Source organism: Sceloporus occidentalis, unplaced genomic scaffold, assembly GCF_023333645.1.
Source record: "Sceloporus occidentalis isolate IW3139 unplaced genomic scaffold, rSceOcc1.0.p SCAF_3, whole genome shotgun sequence".
In the NCBI taxonomy this organism is placed as follows: Eukaryota; Metazoa; Chordata; class Lepidosauria; order Squamata; family Phrynosomatidae; genus Sceloporus; species Sceloporus occidentalis.
Window position 1 is genome coordinate 21,314,398 of NW_028316983.1, and position 18,721 is coordinate 21,333,118.

Genomic DNA, 18,721 nt, shown 5'->3' on the forward strand with positions numbered 1-18,721 from the left:
GCTGTACCAGGGCCACCTGAGTTGGCCTAAACCCAGCCACAAAAGGAGCGGGGGGGGGGGGATGCTCCTTTTGCTGGCTGGATTGAAAACCATGGAAGTAGCCTGGATTGGGGCCAGGCTTTTGCAATCGCCACAGTCCCAGCATGAATGGCACCAGAGCGGCCGTGGCCCACTTTATCAGGCCCATCTGCTTGAGGCCTATAGTATAGTAAGTACCCATTCTGGATTTACATGGCATTTGTAGGCATGGGGCTTCCAGAGTCCGCTAGCATCTATTCCAAAACTGTGCCAGCTTCTAAAAGTGTTCCATCTGATTACAGGCAAGAGTATCATCAGTGCCATTGAATAATGAAGCTATGTGACTCACAGAGAACAAAGTATTATATTACAGGCATCTCAAAGTAAAGGTCCAGGCAAGATGCATGGATCTAGGAGATCTAGAGATGAAAGAGAGTGGATGACAGCCATGTAGCTATTTTGTCACACTCAAAATAGAGTAATGAAATTTCATCAGCCCATAGCCAGACAGCCAGTACCATAGAAGAAAAAAATTAGGAATATGAGATGAGCTGTATTTCCAGCTTCTTCCCATATTTGAGGGAAACACCCTGGCATCATTTTTCCTTGTAATACACTCTGAAGCCTGTGGCCCCGGATGCATCAGAACCCACCCAAAGTTCACCTCTCATCTTAAGACCCTTCACCAGAATGAGACCCATTAAAATGGTCTAAAAACTCCTTCCACACTTCCAAATATTCCCTCATCTCTGCCATGATCCTAAGCCAATGCTGTGGCCAATGGAGACCTCCCATTGCATCACACAGCCAATGCAACAAGGCTCTACCAAGGGCCACCACCTGACAAGCGAAGTTAAGCTGGTCAACCATCTTCTGCAGTTCACAAAGGGTAACCTTTACAAGGATGCAATAGAGATTAACTCTGTCTCTTCTCTTCAAACAGGAATCTTCAAACCATTTTTGCAACATAACAGGGCATTTTTCTTGAAAACAGGAGAAAATTGATATTTATATTTAAATGACAGGATAATCTGGAATTAGGGGGGAAATGATGCTGTCCTGTTTAAAATGGTGCATATGGGTCAGCCTACTATATTCACCAGGAATATTTTTGGAAAGGCTCTTTAAACATGGAACTCTCAAGTTAGGAACTGATGGATCAATAAAGGGACTGACTATCCTCCCTCCTTCCCTCCCTCCTTCCTTCCTTTCTTCCTTCTCAAGCTTGTGCTCCAGTCCTCTTACTGATTTCAGATTATCTACCAAAAGGGGCATTGTGGGCCATGAAAAGAAATTCTAAAACCTGAGAAAAAGCTCTTTTAAATATTGTGTCTCAGCAACATTGGGGTAAACATGCAACCAAGCAATTGAAACATCCAGTCTGATTGGGCTGGGCCTCTTTTGCAGGGGTCTGCTTGGCACTGTTATCCTTGAACCCAGTGTTCTGTTCCCTGTGGCCAGCTCTTTGTGACTTGCTTTGAGGGCAGCTACAAAAGGAATGAGATCCACTGCAAATAGAACGTTAATGCTTCAGCTTGCAGGGATGATGGGAAAATACCATTGGGAGCTAAACTTCAAACACAAAATATTTTACTGTGCAGTCTGCCCAGACTTAGCTGCCGAGACCATGGCATCTGAAGGCCACCACCACCACCACCATCATCTATTGTGATTAACAGATCCAGTAGTAACAATAGAAAACTCAAATATAAAATTAAAAACAAAAGGAATAAATAGTACAGTAAAAGCAATAAAATAATTGCTATCAGCTATATCTAAAACATATAGGGAGCATTTAGCAACAGCCAATGTTACATTTGGTTGCTTTTCCTCTTATCCACTTTCTTCACATTCCTGCTCTCATATCCGTACATGGTGATATCGTTTACAATGGCTTGGACAATTCTAACTTTAGTGTTCACTTGTACATCTTTTTAAAAATATAAATCATTTGTATATGTAATGATGCAATATTCCCATTACTTGCAATTACTTATAAAGATATAATTGAACTACAGTATCATTTCAATTATGTGGATAAAAGCCCTATTGAAGAAAAAAAAATTGTTGAATGAGTGTATTTTCTATTATATCTCTGAATACATTAAGGAGTTATGTAAATACATTAAGGAATCAGTTCTTGAAATGCATTTTAAAATGTTTGCTTTATTTCATATTTACAGTGTATTTGTATTTCTGGGGAAGGGCTGGTTCGCACCATTAAAGATGAGAATATTGAAAATCTTATTTTCCTTTAGCTTCTCAGACTGGCCTTCCTAGAGATGTAGCAGTGGGTATTGTCCCTCACTAAGAATTTTGTTGCCCACCAATGACATTACCCTTCAGTCTCCACATTTCTATCCATGCAGTAAATAGGGACATTATCAGATGAAGCTTTTAAACCTGAATTAAATATGGAGAATAATGTCTTTGAAAATACAGTTGGCCCTCCATATCCATGCCTTGAAAGTATTTTTTTTTAAGTGTAAATTCCAAAAAGCAAACCTTAATTTTTCCATTTTATATAAGGGACATCATTTAATTATGCCACTGTATTTAATGGGATGTGAGCATTCATGAATAGGAGGTCCTATAACCAAACCCCAGTGGGTACTAAGTGTCCACCATATTTATTGCACAATGGTGTCTCTGTCTCATCATTGTTGTGATTGTGAGGTGTTGTTAGAGCATCCCTATTCACTGGAAAGGGAAAATCCATCAATAAGCCATGCCATTTTCCCATTACTCCACGGCTGTGACAGTTCCAATATTGGCAGTCATAGAATCATAGTGTCTCTTCCTCTCCCCTCCTCCTTACTATTCCCAAGCAGGCTGATTGCCTCCCCCCAAATTTATTTATTTTTTAAAATTAAATTGCATTACATAATTTCAGAATTGAATTAAAAATAAAAATAAAGAACTGAAAATGAAAGTCATGCTGGGAAGGGTATAGAACAGAAAGGCAGGGTTAAGGAGAGGTGCAGAAGAAAGCATAAGGGACTGTGGATACCAGAAACAGCACCTTTGCATTATTGCAGAAATGTGTGATAATGAATACTCCTAAACCAGTATGTTTACTTTTTCTTTACTAACATGATTAAGTCAAGATAAAGGCTCATATGAGATCTTGACATCTGGAAACCACACCTAGGACCTTAACACACAAGGACTTGCCTCTGGAAAAACGTTCACCAAATGTTTCAGAAGCGCTGGAGATGGGATCATCCGTCACGCTTCTCTAACATAATTGAAGCTTCCCACTTTCCTTCTGTCATGGAAGTGTTTGTGGGGAAGCCTGCAGAAGCCATTTTTTTCAATTACGAAAGATCCTGTTATTCAAAAATGGTTTCTCCTAGGCTTCCCCGCAAAAGCTTCAGTGACGGAAGGAAAGTAGGAGGCTTCAATTACGTTTTAGAAGCGCAACAGATGATCCCACCTCCGATGCTTCTGTAATGTTTGGGGAACGTTTTGGCAGCGGTAAGTACCTCGTGTGATAAGGTTCCTAGAACTCTTTTATTTGCTGTGTTCATATTCCCTTCTAACTTTGCTTCTTTCCTTACTTTGGATACCTAAACTATATTTCTAAAATGCTCAGCTGAAGCTTTAAGTTACAGCAGTGGAAGAAATATGGAGACTAAAGGAGCATTTCATTTGAAAGGAAGAATTCATTTTTGGGGGCAATGTCCTCATTTGATCCTCTGCCCCCATAGCTATACACCTGTTCCTCATTCTGTCCCAATTCCACATTGTGTTCGTTCCTCGAAGGCAATATGCATTTTATTGTTCCTTCCTGGAAGTTAATATGTGTTTTTGTGGGTCATTTTTGAAAAGTACACATTTCAGTGTACTTTTGCTGAAGTAGACATTTGTACGCATGTTCCTCTGTTGAATAAAGTTTGTCTGTGTACTGTTTTTTTTAAATGAATGATGTGATATTATACAAGCTGTTATGGATTGTGTTTCTATATTGTAATATTATACAGTACATATGGTTAGGTGCACAAATGATGACGGAATGACAAGTGTAAATTGTTGGGTGGAATTAATTTCCATATGGATTGTCAGGTGGAATGAATTTACATATCATTGTGAATTATCATCGTGAGTGAGAATGAGAGTGGGAAGTTGGAAGGATGTGGTAAGAATGAGCATGAATGAGTCAAATTTGATTAGTGTTCTGAAAAAGACTTCATACTGATCCTGTTCCATCATTCAAGGCAAAGTGTCTTGAATCAACACAAAGTGTGCAGCACATAATCCTGCCCCCCTCTATCTTGTTGTTGTTAAGGGTGCGGATTAAAGTCAAGATTACCACAGGGGGTGGTTAGTAACAAAATCAATATGTTAGGATCATTACAAACACATTATTCATCCAGGCATTTTTTTTTCAAATTTGCACAAGGGCTGGCACCATGTTCAGTAGATACAAGACCAAAAGCCTGACTTACAATTTTGTACCTTTTTGGGTTCACATTTATTGTCATCAATGACTAAACACAACTCCAGACACCTACCTTTCCATCCAGGCTGTGCCTCACCTGAAGGGTTTCCAATGTGTTTCAGACCAGGGTGTTGAGAAATGACATCTGCAATGCTTTCCCACCATGGGTGGGGGGGAGGGGTGTTGAAAGAAGCAGTTGTGGGAGGAACCTGATGGGTCCCTCCAGCTGCCTGTTTTCAATGTGCCCTGTGACTTGATGAATAATGTAAATGTCATTTCACTGCATCCCTGTCTGTAACACCCCAGAAACCCTTCACTTAGGGTGCTATCTTGCTGAAAAAGTAGACTTTGAGGAAACTGGCATCATCAGATGTAGCTACAACCATGGAGTTCTATCATCTTAATCTGACAATGTGGGATCTCAGTTGTGGTTTGAAATGTCTAGCCACATTAGTCCATGCACTAGAAAATTCATTTTTTATTTAATTTTATAGTATTTCCATTAACAAATATCTCCCTACATTCTATTACATTTTAACAAATTATTTTATATACCCCTAAAAATATAAGACATTTTTTTAAGGTTAAGCCCCCAGCTACAGGGTTTTCTGCACAGGATTTTCTGCACATAAAATCAGATAGAAATTTTGAGTGGAATAAATCTTGAGTTGCTAATTGTCTTTTTAAAAATGTTCTTCAGAAACTGATTCTACAAGAACATAATTAACTAAGAATTCCTTCCTCTGTGTGTGTGTGTGTATCTGTGTCCATCTGTGAGTTTCCCTCCCTCCTTTCCTTGCTCTCTGTGGCATTACATCAACACCTGATCCTGGCAACCTTCTAAAAAGTGACTTGCTTCCAAGCTTACTAGGTAAGGCATAGTAATTTTAAAGTCTAATATGTTTCAAAAGCCATAAGTAATGCTACCTTCCTTCTGCTCCCTGACCTAAATGCATGCATAATAACAGCTTTTGCTGCCAAAAACAAGATCCCAGTGGACTTGAAACATTTTGTTCATTATGTCAAAACTTAATGAAGATAAACAGTGCTTACAGTCAAGTTTCAGAGACCTATATTTGGAGCTTTTAGGGGTGTTTTTTTTAAAAAAGTCTTCTTTGTTATGTTTTTGTGTTATATTACGTGTTCAAAGGTGGAGTGATTAAATATATAATAATGTGCTATTAACATGTTATGATGAAAGAGAAAATCCCACAGCATAGGTTTTGCTCCAGTGCAATTTAAGTTTTCCAGAATGAGATAGAGCTAATCAAGGTAAATGGGATGCCTTTGTTTTCTTGCATCTTTGCTGCTTTCCTGGCAGGATTAATTGACAAAGTGTCAGGGGGAACAACTGGTTCTGTGTACAGCTGTCCTATGAAGTGAACCAAGACATACACTTGGCAGATTTTCAGTATAGCACCTTTACTCCTTGGGAAGATTCCATTCAAGTAGGCAACTGGACAAGAAATTATTCTTGTTCTAAATCAGCCTGTGCAGAGAAATAATCTGAAACCATACTCAAATTGATGATCTCCCACTGTTGAAGGAGAAATCTGGAAAAGACTTTCCCACTTACATGGGCTGGAACATTTGCTTATACTTCACAACAGCCAAGCACACATAGCTAGATGGTTCTTTACGGTTCACATGAGGAAAATCTAAATATAACCCTTAATGTTTTTAATAACCATTTGCATGCTAGAGTAGAGAAAGGTAATATGTCTAAAATTCTTTTAATTGTTAATGATAAGAACTATGACCCCCCCCCCAAAAAAAAAGACCATAAATGCTTATTTTATAAATATTGGCAAAACTTGTATTAAATCTTGAGTTTCTTAAACTTAATAATGGGCTCAAAGAGCCATGCTAAAAATCAGCTCTGGACCAATTTCTTTGTCATCTTTTTCAGAACTATTTAAAATTGATAACTGAGTACTACCAATTTGTCTTTAAAACTGAAGTAGTTTGTAGCTCTTGAAAGGTAAGGAATATGAATGTTTCAACATAAAAATATGTACGTCTCAGAATTCAAAAGTAAGAAATACCAAATTTTATTTCCCCTTAACTGGCTATATGGGTGATTTAGATAAAAGTAAATAGTTCCCTACAGACTGGAGATGTGGTAACAAAATTGGTAACAAAAATGGTGCAAACCATGTATGATTAGTAGAAAGTTGGATTTGGAACACCTTTTTTCACTTTGTTATTTAGGTGAATAGTGTGCCTGTAACCAATCTAATTATAGCATGGGAAATTCACATAAAAAGAACCGAGATTTGATTAAAACTAGAGATCACAGAATTGATTCTCAAAAGACAATTCATATCCTCTAGATTTATTCACATGAAGCAAAAAATTTACCATCCTGCCAAAATTTCTCATCCCAATCTGATAAAAATTCATCCAAAGAATCATACCTCAACCAGAGTGATAAAGAAAGGAGTTCAGTTTATGTAGTCATACTTCAATCCCATAAAAATAATGTAGGATATATTGAATTTTTTTTCATCCACCACTTTGAGTACTGTTCAGCAATGCACTCCAAATCATGTGGTTGTAAAAGCAATTCTTATTATCTTACATTTCTAGAAGATGACTGTCAACAGCAGGGTGTTTCTTCTATCAGTGGAGTTCTGCAAGCTGGAAACCTGGAGAATCAGGGTGCTGGTCTGTAGTGCACAGAGCTGTCCTCTATATATGAAGGTCAACCAAAAAAAAAAGCTAGCACCTCCACAGGGCTTCTTTCTTACTCATGTTATTAATCTATGTTCTTTGCTGACCTTTACAGAATCTATTATCTTCTAGAACATGGAAGCTACAAATCTACTATCTTCTAGAACTTGGAATGTATAAGTCCAAGAAACATAGGCCCGATATAAACGGGCGGGAAGTGCCATCCTGGCGCTGATTCTAGGGTTGAGGCGCGCACGGTGTCTGAATGGTCCCGAACCCTAGCATGTAACAGTGGCATCATAATGGTGGCCTGCCATCCACACGGGTGCCACCATCATGACGCAAGCATGGTGCAGCATCCGCACATTGCAGCAACACATTTGCATCATCGATGCATGCCAGTTTGCTGATGGTGCATTCATGGTGTCCAATGCAGGTTCTTTTTGGTGCAAAGGGACACCATGCAGTTTGGCTGCTGCAGCGTCCCTCAGGAGCAAAAACGGGCAGCTCCAGCCCATCCTTTTGGGGCAGTTTGTCAAGCTCATAGTTACTAATAACAAATTCACTTCTTCCATTTAAAAAAAAATGAAAGCACATTTCAATAATATAACAAGTCTAATAACAAATTTAGTGTAAGCAGTAATGTTTGCAAATTATTTTTAAAGTTACTTTTTAAGAACTTTTCAGAGACAGGAGCTTTTTTCACATGTTATATTATTCTGTTAATCAGTCTTAAAGTGATTAAAAATAACAAGCAATGACCCATCAAGTTAGTTTTTAATTTTTGTAATCAGTAGTGAGAATAAAATACCATTTAAACAAGAAATGAGAACAAACTACTTCCAAATGGATAATTTTCTAAACTCAGCTATTCTCTCAGATTTTACAAGTTAGAAACTTCCTCTTGAAGGAGAGACTTATGTCTATCCATACACATGAAAATATTATTAGATCTTCTCTTTAGTGCCTAGTAGTAGACAATTACTGAAGCTTTAAACAGATTCTAAGACAGGGTATTTTGCCTGATGAGGATTTATTTAGCTGAGATGAACCTTTGGTGGAGCAGAAGGACACTGAGTGGAATAAGCCTATTAGAGAAGCTTTAGGGGAAAGTCTAATTAATTCTTGTAGTGTCTCCCCTTCCCTAAGCAATCGGCTATTGTGATGATCAAATACTTAACTGAAACTTTTGGAAGAAATGTTAGAAAGTCTCCCTTTAAAGGATTCAGTCTGAAGCAGTTAATCAACTATCTTTTACCATGAGAAGAATGGACAGCAGTGCGTCTTTGCAGGCGTACAAAGTAATTTCAACATATTTGTTTTGGGTTTTGAAGTTTAAGTAATTCCCAGATTTCTCTTCCCTTGTACAATCATAGGCATGTATCATAGACAAAGAAATAAGCAAACCCATTTTAATATTATTTTTCAGCTGATGTCAACTGGGAAAACAAAATTATCAGCCTTAAACAGATGGATCATAATGCTGACATAGGCCAATCATGCTTCCAGTATGCTTGACTTGCCTTGATTTGTACTCAGTATTACAGCTTTCTGTAATTTTCTGTCTAGTATCATTAATAAAACACCCTTCAAGTTTACCTCTTTCATGCTGAATCTCTGTGGTGACAATTTTTTTAAAAAAAATAAATAATGTTTCTTTGGTGCATATCTCAGTTGATGTTATTGCAAAGCAACTTAATCCAACTGGTACAGTTCACATTTAAATAACCATTTAATAGATAGCAAATATTTCATTTCATGTGTCTTTTTTGTGTGTTCTCTCACGTACATGTATTTATTTCCATTCCATGTTGTAACTTATGTGTTGACTAAACTCTGTCACAGGGGGGAAACCAGTCTCCAGTACAAATGCTGTCAAATACTTCCCTGGCTTAGCCTTTGAAGAAGGCAGGGTAATCCTTTCAAAATACATCAGTTTTCCAAATAGCCATTAGCTGTATGTGCACATTCTCATTCTGCTCATGGCAAAGGCAGTTAGTATACCACATCAGGTCTTTTTCTTTTCCCCCCAGGCAGCAACAAGGAACAATGAAGCTTTGTGCAGGTAATAGCAATCAAGAAGGTAAAGGTTCTGGAAAACAAGCTCTGTAAGGAATGGCTGAGGAAGCTGGATATGTTTGCCCTGGAGAAGAGAAAACTGAGAGGACCCAGATGAATGAATTCAAATTATGGAAAAGGAGATTTTTTGACTATACATTAGGAAAAACTTTGTAATGGTAAGAGCTGATCAACAGCAGAGGTATTGTTGTTGTGTGCCTTCAAGTTATTTCTCACTTATGGTGATCCTAAGGTAAACCTATAATTGTGTTTTGGTTGGGGAGCAGTGTTGTTCAGTGGGGTTTGACCTTGCTTTCCTCTGAGACTGAAAGTCTGATTTCCCCAAGATCACCCAGTGGATTTACATGGCTGAGTCAGGATTTGAACCCTGATCTCCCAGTGTCCTAAGTGGTGGACTTTCTTTCATTGGAAGTTCTTAACAGAAGTTGGATGACCATAAAGTAGTGATAACAGTACTGGAAAGGTCTTGGACTACATGACCTTGGAATTCTTCCCAACTCTACAGTTGTGCAAGTCCATGATTCTGTTATTTGCAGAGAAGTGGCAGAAAGGTACAAGACATGCTGAGACAAATCAGAAAAGAAAGAGACAAAGGTAAGATGATAAAAGCCCATGGCAAACTTTGCAGGCAAATTTAGAAATCAGGCAAGAATTAATTGAAGTATTTAAATACCTGACTTAGGTTTATTGACTGTACTTTCAGCAGGGGGCATGAACCATTACATCAAAAGAACAGTCATTAATGTACCCTTCTTTTCCTCTCCAATTAAGAAACAAGAGAAGTTATGGTTGCCAGAGGAGATATAACCTCATAAGACTCTTCCATTTTCCAAACATGCAAATCAGACACTGGCCCATTTCAAAGCTCCAACACAATTTCAGCTCAGGTTGGTTATGAAAATGTTCCTTGGTCATTGGAAATTATCTCTAACTCAAAGTCTTGTTCAAGGAAAAGCAATTGTGAAGTATTTCTCCAAATGGATTATCAAAAATTTGACCAAGCTCGAGCACATAACAATATCCTTGATGACTCAGTCTCTTATAATGATTTTTAAAGCTAATTTTCTTCACTGAATACTTCTAAACCTATGACTCACTCACTAGGAATATAATCAGAATAGTATTTCAGCTTGATGGAGCATTCACACACGGATAAGAAATGAGAGAAAAGCGCTATGCTCTCATCATGTTTGTATGATCGCAGGAAGATTTTCACACAACATCATGCACGATTGTCCTGACAGTGAAGCATTGTGCTAGTGCAACTTCTCATTAATGACAAAAAAGCATTAATGGCATTAATGGCATGTCAATAGTGCTTCATTAGCGCTATTGTGAATGTGTGAAAGGCAATCGTGTTTCAATGTTTCAATAGCGAGAATCCATCATTAAACCTTCCAGAAATAAATTGAATTCCCCAGTCACCCAATGTGCCGTTCAGCAGAATCATTTCCTGTTTCACACTTGTAAGTTTTCCCTTCCATTTCTTTTAAATCATTTGTAATATTTATTCCTAAATATTTTACACTACTTTTTTATTTTTATCTCTAAATCCTTTTGTTTTGCAAATTCCAATTCCTCTTTTTTTGAATAATTAAATAAGATCATTTCCGATTTATTCCAATGAATCTGAAGTCCTGTCATTCCCATTACCATCTCTAACTGTAAAGAGACTATAAGTAAATAAGACTGCATTGTAGAGTTGCTGAATCCACAGACAGGAGATATTTGGCCATGAAGGTTCTGCATCCAAGCTACTAGCTTCTTCTACTGTCATCTCTGATCAGAGATAAGAGGACATTTAAAGTAGGGAAAAATATTGCTTTGGAAATTAGATGAGTTTTGCAGCCCACAAAACTGTTGCATGGAAATAAGGGATGCTTGGTAATCCATCTGTTGCACTGGGGTTTAGTCTTGTGAAAACACGCATACAATTGATGTGTGTATGTGTATGCTTACTGACAAAAAGTGTAAACAGGTAAACATATCTGACACCACCTCCTTTTTGTCATCAAGTCTTCTTTGATTTATGGTGACCTTATGAATAAGAGATATCTGATCCCCAGTTATCTTCTGCCTTGCTCTGGTTTTGTGAGCACATAGACATGGCTTCCTTTATTTAATCAATGCACCTGTTGTGCAATCATTTCCCACTTGCATTCCACTTTACCAAGTATTATTGTCTTTTCCAGTGAGTCACATCATCTCACAATATATCCAAAGTGCAACAGCTTCAAATTTCTCATTTTACATATAAAAATGGAAGGCCAATCTCAAATTGGGATTTAGCCCCTGGGATGCAAAAATATAATAATTCCTGCCTATATCTTTTAGACCAGGGGTAGGCAACCTTTTTGAGCCGGGGGCCGGGTTGCTGTCCCTCAGACAACTGGGGGGCCGAAGCAGTGGGGTGGAGCTTCCACCCTCTGGGGGCGGGGCCACATGCTAGGGGTGGAGCTTCCACCCTCCAGGGGCGGGGCCACATGCTCCGCCCCCGGAGTGATGATAATAATAATAATAATAATAATAATAATAATAATAACAGTTACTAGCATGGAAACTACTAAAATGCAATTCAGAATAGAAGGGAGAAAGCATGCACCACTGTCTCAACCCAGAAAAGCACAAGGAGCTGAGAGGAGTTTTTGCAAAGAGAACACCAAGAGCAAGTAAATAATAATAATAATAATAATAATAATAACAGTTACTAGCATGGAAACTACTAAAATGCAATTCAGAATAGAAGGCTAACCCCCCTCCCCTAATGAAGCAACCAACCTCTCTCTGGCTTGCTCTTGCTCTTGCTGGCCGGCTGGCTCCTCCTTCTTCCTCCTCCTCCTTTCCCTGCTCTTCTATTCATAGGGAGGAGGGCAGAGGGCAAGGTAGAGCCCGATGCAGGCCTGCTGCAGCCCCTGGAGCCCTGTTGGAGTGCTCCAGGGGCTGCACCGGGCCTCCTAGATGGGCGCCGCCATTTTGTTTTTCAAAATGGCGTCTAAAGTCTTGCGTGACCTTTGCCATCCTGAGGTCACGCGATACTTCGGCCGCCATTTTGAAAAACAAAATGGCGGCCGGAGCGGCGCGAAAATGGGGGCAATCGGCGGCAATCGGCGGCAGGACTGCGCAGGGGCTGGCAGGAAGGCCTTGGCGGGCCGGATCCGGCCTGTGGGCCGCAGGTTGCCGATGCCTGTTTTAGACTAATGTTTGGGTGCTCTATTATGTATTTTACTTGGGAGAATCTGGAGATGGTGGACAAAGAAGGAAGCATAACATATCATTTACTATTTTAGTATTTAAATACTATGTAAGAACTTATCCAGGCTGTTTTGTCTCTATACTTATCTCCATCTGTGTGACTACCTGAAGTACAAATATAAGAGATTGAGTGAATGAAGAGTGGGACAGATTGGTTTGCCAAAGAAAAGAGTTACGAAAATCTTGGATGAAATACAAATACAAGGCTTCAGTGTAGTACAATCAGCTTACTGACAAATTGATACCATTGAAATGTATGCCCACCTTTATAACAGTGAAGCTTATGGTGGGCAATTTATTTATTTATTACTATTTATTTTTTGCACTTATATCTCACCTTACTCTCAAAAATGATCCAAACCCACTTACAGTAATCTAGAAAACAATGGCAGTCAAAACATTGATTACAAAAGTTAACAGAGAATCAAGTAACAGTATTATTTAAAACATAATTAAAACAGCTAAAAACACTTAACACATGTTTATCTTAACTTCTTAGTGTATGGTGTCCAAACATGAAAAAAATACTTTTCCCCTCTTTTTTAGGGAGGGTTAAAATGTTAAAACATGATCTGTCCAGCATTATCTGACCCACATTTGAAATCAATAAATATAGTAAGTGAGAGAGCTTTCATCCACTCTTCCCTGCCTGTTTCATGAACTTGAAAATGTAAAAATAGTTACAATTAGAACCATTTACTTTTCTTCCCACATTGATTTAAAAGCTGTTTTTTTCACATAGGGAGAGAATGGGAATCCTCTGCCCTTCAGTACATACTTAAATTAATGTGATGTGAACAGAGGAGACTGGCAGCCCCTGCTTGCGCCGCAACAGTTGTCCTTGGGATTCAGTATGAGTTCCTTTGTCTGTTCCATTCATCTCCTAAAACTACTCTCCCAAGCTTGAGTCTTTCTGCTCACTGGCTTTCCATGAATACTTTCTCCAAGATTGGTAATTGCACTTCCTCTAATTCTACTATCACATTTCACTCCCATATTTAGTTAGCCCTTTGTGTTGGTTTTTTGATGGGTTACCTGTGTGTGTTTCTTTAATAAAAGTGTATATGGCTTCTCATGCCTGGGATCTCTATCAGTTACTTCCTGTATAGATGGTGCTGGATCCTGCATATTATGTTACCCCCCTCACATAGTCGAGTATTCTCCAAGTGAACTAAAGATAGATTGCTTTTGTTAGTGGAGGCTGTACTAGCCCCACACATTCAGAGTAACAGGTGTGAGAATTTTTAAAGGAGGGCCATGATTTAAATACTGATAAAATAAACGTTTATATAGAAATATCTTAAACAGCTTGATAATGCACAGAGTAAGCATCTTGTCCTTTAGCATATAATACATTTTTACAAGCTTATTGATGCAAAATATAATTGGAATCATGTTGTTTTTTAAAAAATATCTGCAAGTAGCATGGAAGTTCATAAACTCTAAAACATGTGTTAGATAACAATAAAATAGTATCTCCATCTTTGCAGGGAGGTGGATGAAAGGAAAGAAAAAATAAGAAACCAAAAGAACAAAGGCATACAGTACAAGGAAGACACATGGCTTAAAATAGCAAGAAATAAGATGAACTTTAAGGATTCATTTTATACAGAAACGTATGAGATTTATGAAACATAAATACTTTGAAAAAGGAAATAAAGCTAGTACGTTGATAGCAACAAAATAACTTCAAGTGTAAAAAATCATGATTAGATCTTTCTGTTACAGTAGTTATATCTGCTTTGTGAGGTCTAATTTAGAAGCATTGAAAGAGTTTGCTCTATTTTATTGCCTTTTACATAGATTCAGAAATTCTCAGGAAAGCAGACAGTTTCTTACAAAATCATTTAATGATTTCGTGATGAACTGACTGGTAATGATCAAGCAAAGTTTGAATGTTTCAATATCTACCAAAAGGAGTGGAAAGGACAAGTAATTCAATTGCAACCTGAGAAAGTTCCCAGATTAAATGAATTTGATGCTACTTTTTATATGGCATTAGAGGAGACTAATTCAGGGATAGTGAAGTAGTTTTAAATCCCACTATTCATGTTGTGAGGATTCAAGAAGAGTGATTCACATCCTCCTCTAATGGTTCTGTGTAGGATTCAGAAGCACAGGTTTTGCAAAGGACAGTTCTCTATTTAAAAATGCCATCAATTTGAAGGGGGCTCCAGTCTGCTTAAATGCCCTAAAGCGACCAGATTCCATCTGATTTTGGAAGCTAATGAGGGTCAGCCCTGGGTATTACTTCAGTGGAAAACCGCCAACAAATACCAGTGGCTGAAAGCTATATTTCAAAGGAAGGAACTGGCAAAACCATCTCTGAGTATTTCTTGCCTAAGAAAACCTTATCAAATTCATGAGGTCATCACATGTCAACAAGTAAATACACACACACACACACACACACACACAAGTCCAGTTGTGATTCAAGACAGGAAAGGAAGGTTTTGAAGCTGCCCACCACTAGTTATTATCTTGACAACAGAATGATAATACAACCTTCCCTATTGTGGTGAAAATGAATTATAGTATTCTTAAAATTATTGTCATCACCTTTACATTCCCATTTCCCCCTATTAATTAGAATATACAAAATGTGTGAAAATCCTCTTTCCTCTTTTATCCTCTTTTCTCTTTTATGCTCTTTTCTTCTTTTGTGGACTCTGTTTGAATGATGCATATGTTGCCATCCTATTCAAGAGAGCATAGTGTGGTTAATTCTGACCTTGTGGTAAAGGAAGTTGGTAGCAATGCCCCCATGCCTGGAAGACTATGGCCTATTACAGACTGCCAAAATAAAGCTGCTTCGGGTCTCTTCGGAAGTATGCATTTTAAATGATGCATGCATCCTAAGAATCCGGAAGCTGCACCAAAGCTGCACTCCAGTGCTTAGGAATGGAGTGTGGCTTTGGCACGACCTCTGGACCCATGCATCATTTAAATAGCATACCTCCAAAGAGACCCGAAGCAGCTTTATTTTGGCCAAAGTTTTCCTGCCAGGGACTAAGGCTTGGTAGAGGCTGATAACTTTTTAATCAATTGGATTACAATGAAAAAATGTTCCAAATTTTTGGTGATCCACAGGCAGGTATCCAAGGTGCTGATGCCATTTTGGGAATAGCTGTCAGCAATCTCTGACTTATGCTGATAACCAAGCCTGCAACCAACACGTGTAGGCAAAACAAACCTTGTGGAGAAGCAGTCAAGGAGCAAGCCGAGAAAACAAGCCGGTGTCGGGGTTGCAGAAAGTCAAGCGTGCCGAAAGACGAGCCGAAGTCAGGAAGCCAGAAAGCAGCGTGGTCAAAACAGTCCGAGGTCACAATAGCCAAGAGATAACAAAGGTCCGGTCCGAGGTCAAGGTAGCAAGATAACAAGATGTCAGGAGCTAGAGCGACAGCAATCACACCAAGGGCTCATGCAATAAACTCTAGCAACAAACTCAAGCCTCTCTCCCACTTAAATCAGGGAAGCTCTCCCTCGAGCCACCTGAGGCTGGTTTGCCGATTGTCTTTCTGCAATCCTCCTGGATCTGCGCCTGCAAGCACTCTCGGCCCTTCTCTCTTGATAAGAAGGCACTTGCAGGCACGCCTCGTCTCCTGAATCACCACTAGGCTGTGGCACCATAGAAGGCCTTTCCTCAGCACTAGGACCTGGTTGGACCTCCTGCTCTGGGGCTGGGGAAACACAGCTGGGACCTGGCAGAGCAGAACTAACACCTGGCGTAGCCTCAATCAGCCCTTGCTCTGGAGGAGGCTCATCCTCCTCCTCATCCTCATCTTGGCTGGCCATGACATCAGCTTACTATATCATTGATAGTTTCCTTATAATACAGGATAAAACCTGGAACAGATTCACCCCCTGCTGACATCAGAATCACCAGCCTTCCTGCTGGGACTAAAAGTGCACATTCTGCCACAGAGCACAAACATCCTAGAGAACTTGCTCATTAAAAATAAAGAACATATCATCTGTTTCCTGTTGCTCTTTCTGCGTCTTATATAGACATGCAAGCCTTTACTTGTTTTGTTCTCACATGCAAGAACAAATCATTTCAAAAGTGTTGTCCCTGCTGATAGAGCTCATGAGATTAAGAGATTATCTTTGGGGTCTTGAAACCATTACTGTAACTTATTTTCTCCCCAAAATAATGTTTGATGCTGCACATATATCCCCCTGAACCAAGTTTCTGTGCCTTGGGGTTGGAAAATATGGAGACAAAGGCAGCTGGGGAAGATGCCTTCTGACAGTTCCTTTGCCTTTGTAAACTCTCAAGGTGAACACTTGCAAAGCCATTAAGCTTTTGGAATGTTCACTTCAAACACTTGCAAACGCTCAGTCATCCTTTCAGAATGGGTAACAGCAATGAATGAGAATCTTGTTTCAGCTCCTCTTTGTATGAACTGCCTAACATACACAAATGTTCTTCATATCAAAGTTGGAAAGAATTTGAAATTAAGTAAATTGAAGAGTAAAAGACCCCTCCCCAAAAGCCCCACCTCATAAAAACTCCTTGAATAACTATTGGCCAGTCTCTAACATTTTGACTTTGGGCAAGGTTCTGGAGCATGTGGTGGCCTCCTTACTGCAGGGGTTTCTGGATGAGATGGATTATCTAGATCCATTTCAGGTCAATAACTGGCTTGAGGCCCTGTTATGGGACTGAGACAAGTCTGGTCACTGGTGGATGATCTGCACAAGGAACTGGACATGGGGAATATGTCTTTGTTAATTCTGCTGGGTCTCTCAGCAGCTCTTGATACCATCAACCATGGCATTCTTCTGGGCTGATTCTCTGGGAGTGAACATGGGTGCATTATTATGCAGTGGTTTCAGGCTTTTTTTTTGGGGGGGGGAGTGAACTCAGAAGATAGTACTGGGGAACACCTATTTGAAATGATTAGTTGAAAATGCCCTAGCCACTAGCCTGAGGAGTCCCTCAGGTGTTATCTTTTGCCCCGCATGGTGTTTGATATCTACCCAAAACTGCTGGAAGAAAACATCCAGAGTTTTGGGGTGCAATGTCACCAATATACTAATGTCACCAAATTCTACTGCTCCTTCCCATCTGATTCCAGGGAATCTGTCTCGATACTGAACCAATATCTATGGTTAGTAATGGACTGGATGGTGTCAAACAAATTGAAACTTAACCCAGACAAGACGAAAGTGCTCTTGATCAGTTGAAAGGCAGTTCAGGAAATAGGGTCTCTGTGCTGGGCTGGATTACACTCCCCTTGAAATCTCTGCTTGGGTGTTCTCCTGGACTCAGTTCTGAGCCTTGATGTCTTGGTTTCAGTAATGGCTAAGAGTGCATTTACACAGCTAAAACTTTAGTTCCAGCTGTGCCCAGTCCTTGAAACACTATTCTTTTTACCTGAGAGAAGACCTCTCTTGGAATCTCCAGGTCCTCCAGTGTAACTCTATGGTCAACATCTGCCAGTAGGTGATCACAAGATCATGCTGGAGGACCTACAAATGCCTAAAGAAGTGTTATCTCCAGGAAATTCTAGGTTCTTCAGTACAACTCTATGGACAACCTCCAGCACAAATGCGCGGGAGGACTTAGAGATTTCTATAGCGAACCTTTTAATCAAAACCACAAATAATCAAAACTACAAAATGAAAACCATAAATATGGAGGGCCAGCTGTGCATTGTTTTTATGTAGTAACAGTAATTTTTATTTTATTTTATTGTGAAGGTCATTAAATTTATTGTCTCCTAGGAGCTGCCTTGAGGCCCATTCTGGGAGAAAGGCAGCATACAAAATAAATAAATAAATAAATATAATATAATATAATATAATATAATATAATATAATATAATAACCTGCTAAAGGAGCAAAATAATAATCTTGATTAACACTGTGATATGTATTGCTCTGTTTTCTTCACCAATACCATGAAAATGTTTGTGGATGGATCTTTATTCAATGTCCATAGTTTCATTTATGTGTTAAACTTTACTACAATAAATAAACAAATGTGTATTATTTGGAAAGGATGCCTAATTGCAGTAGGTGAAATTTGTTTTGCATGATAAATTAGCTCTTAAAAGAAAAGGAGCTCTATTCTTTAGCTGTTCAGTACCCCACATTAGTTTACTGACCACCACAAACTACAATTTTCTATCTTAATGGTAATAGAATCTGCCTGACTTGAATGATTTTCTTGTCTTTGTTGTTATTGTGTGCCTCCAAGTCATTTCCGACTTATCGTGACCCTAAGGAGAATCTGTCATAGAGTTTTCTGGT

The 18,721-nt window shown here is 39.0% G+C and overlaps 1 long non-coding RNA gene across 1 annotated transcript in view; it reads right to left on the reverse strand.

The window, feature by feature from the left end:
* LOC149315634 (uncharacterized) overlaps positions 1-18,721 on the reverse strand; it is a 52,660-nt gene that overhangs the window by 23,560 nt on the left and 10,379 nt on the right. The gene's annotated exons all lie outside the window — the stretch shown is intronic.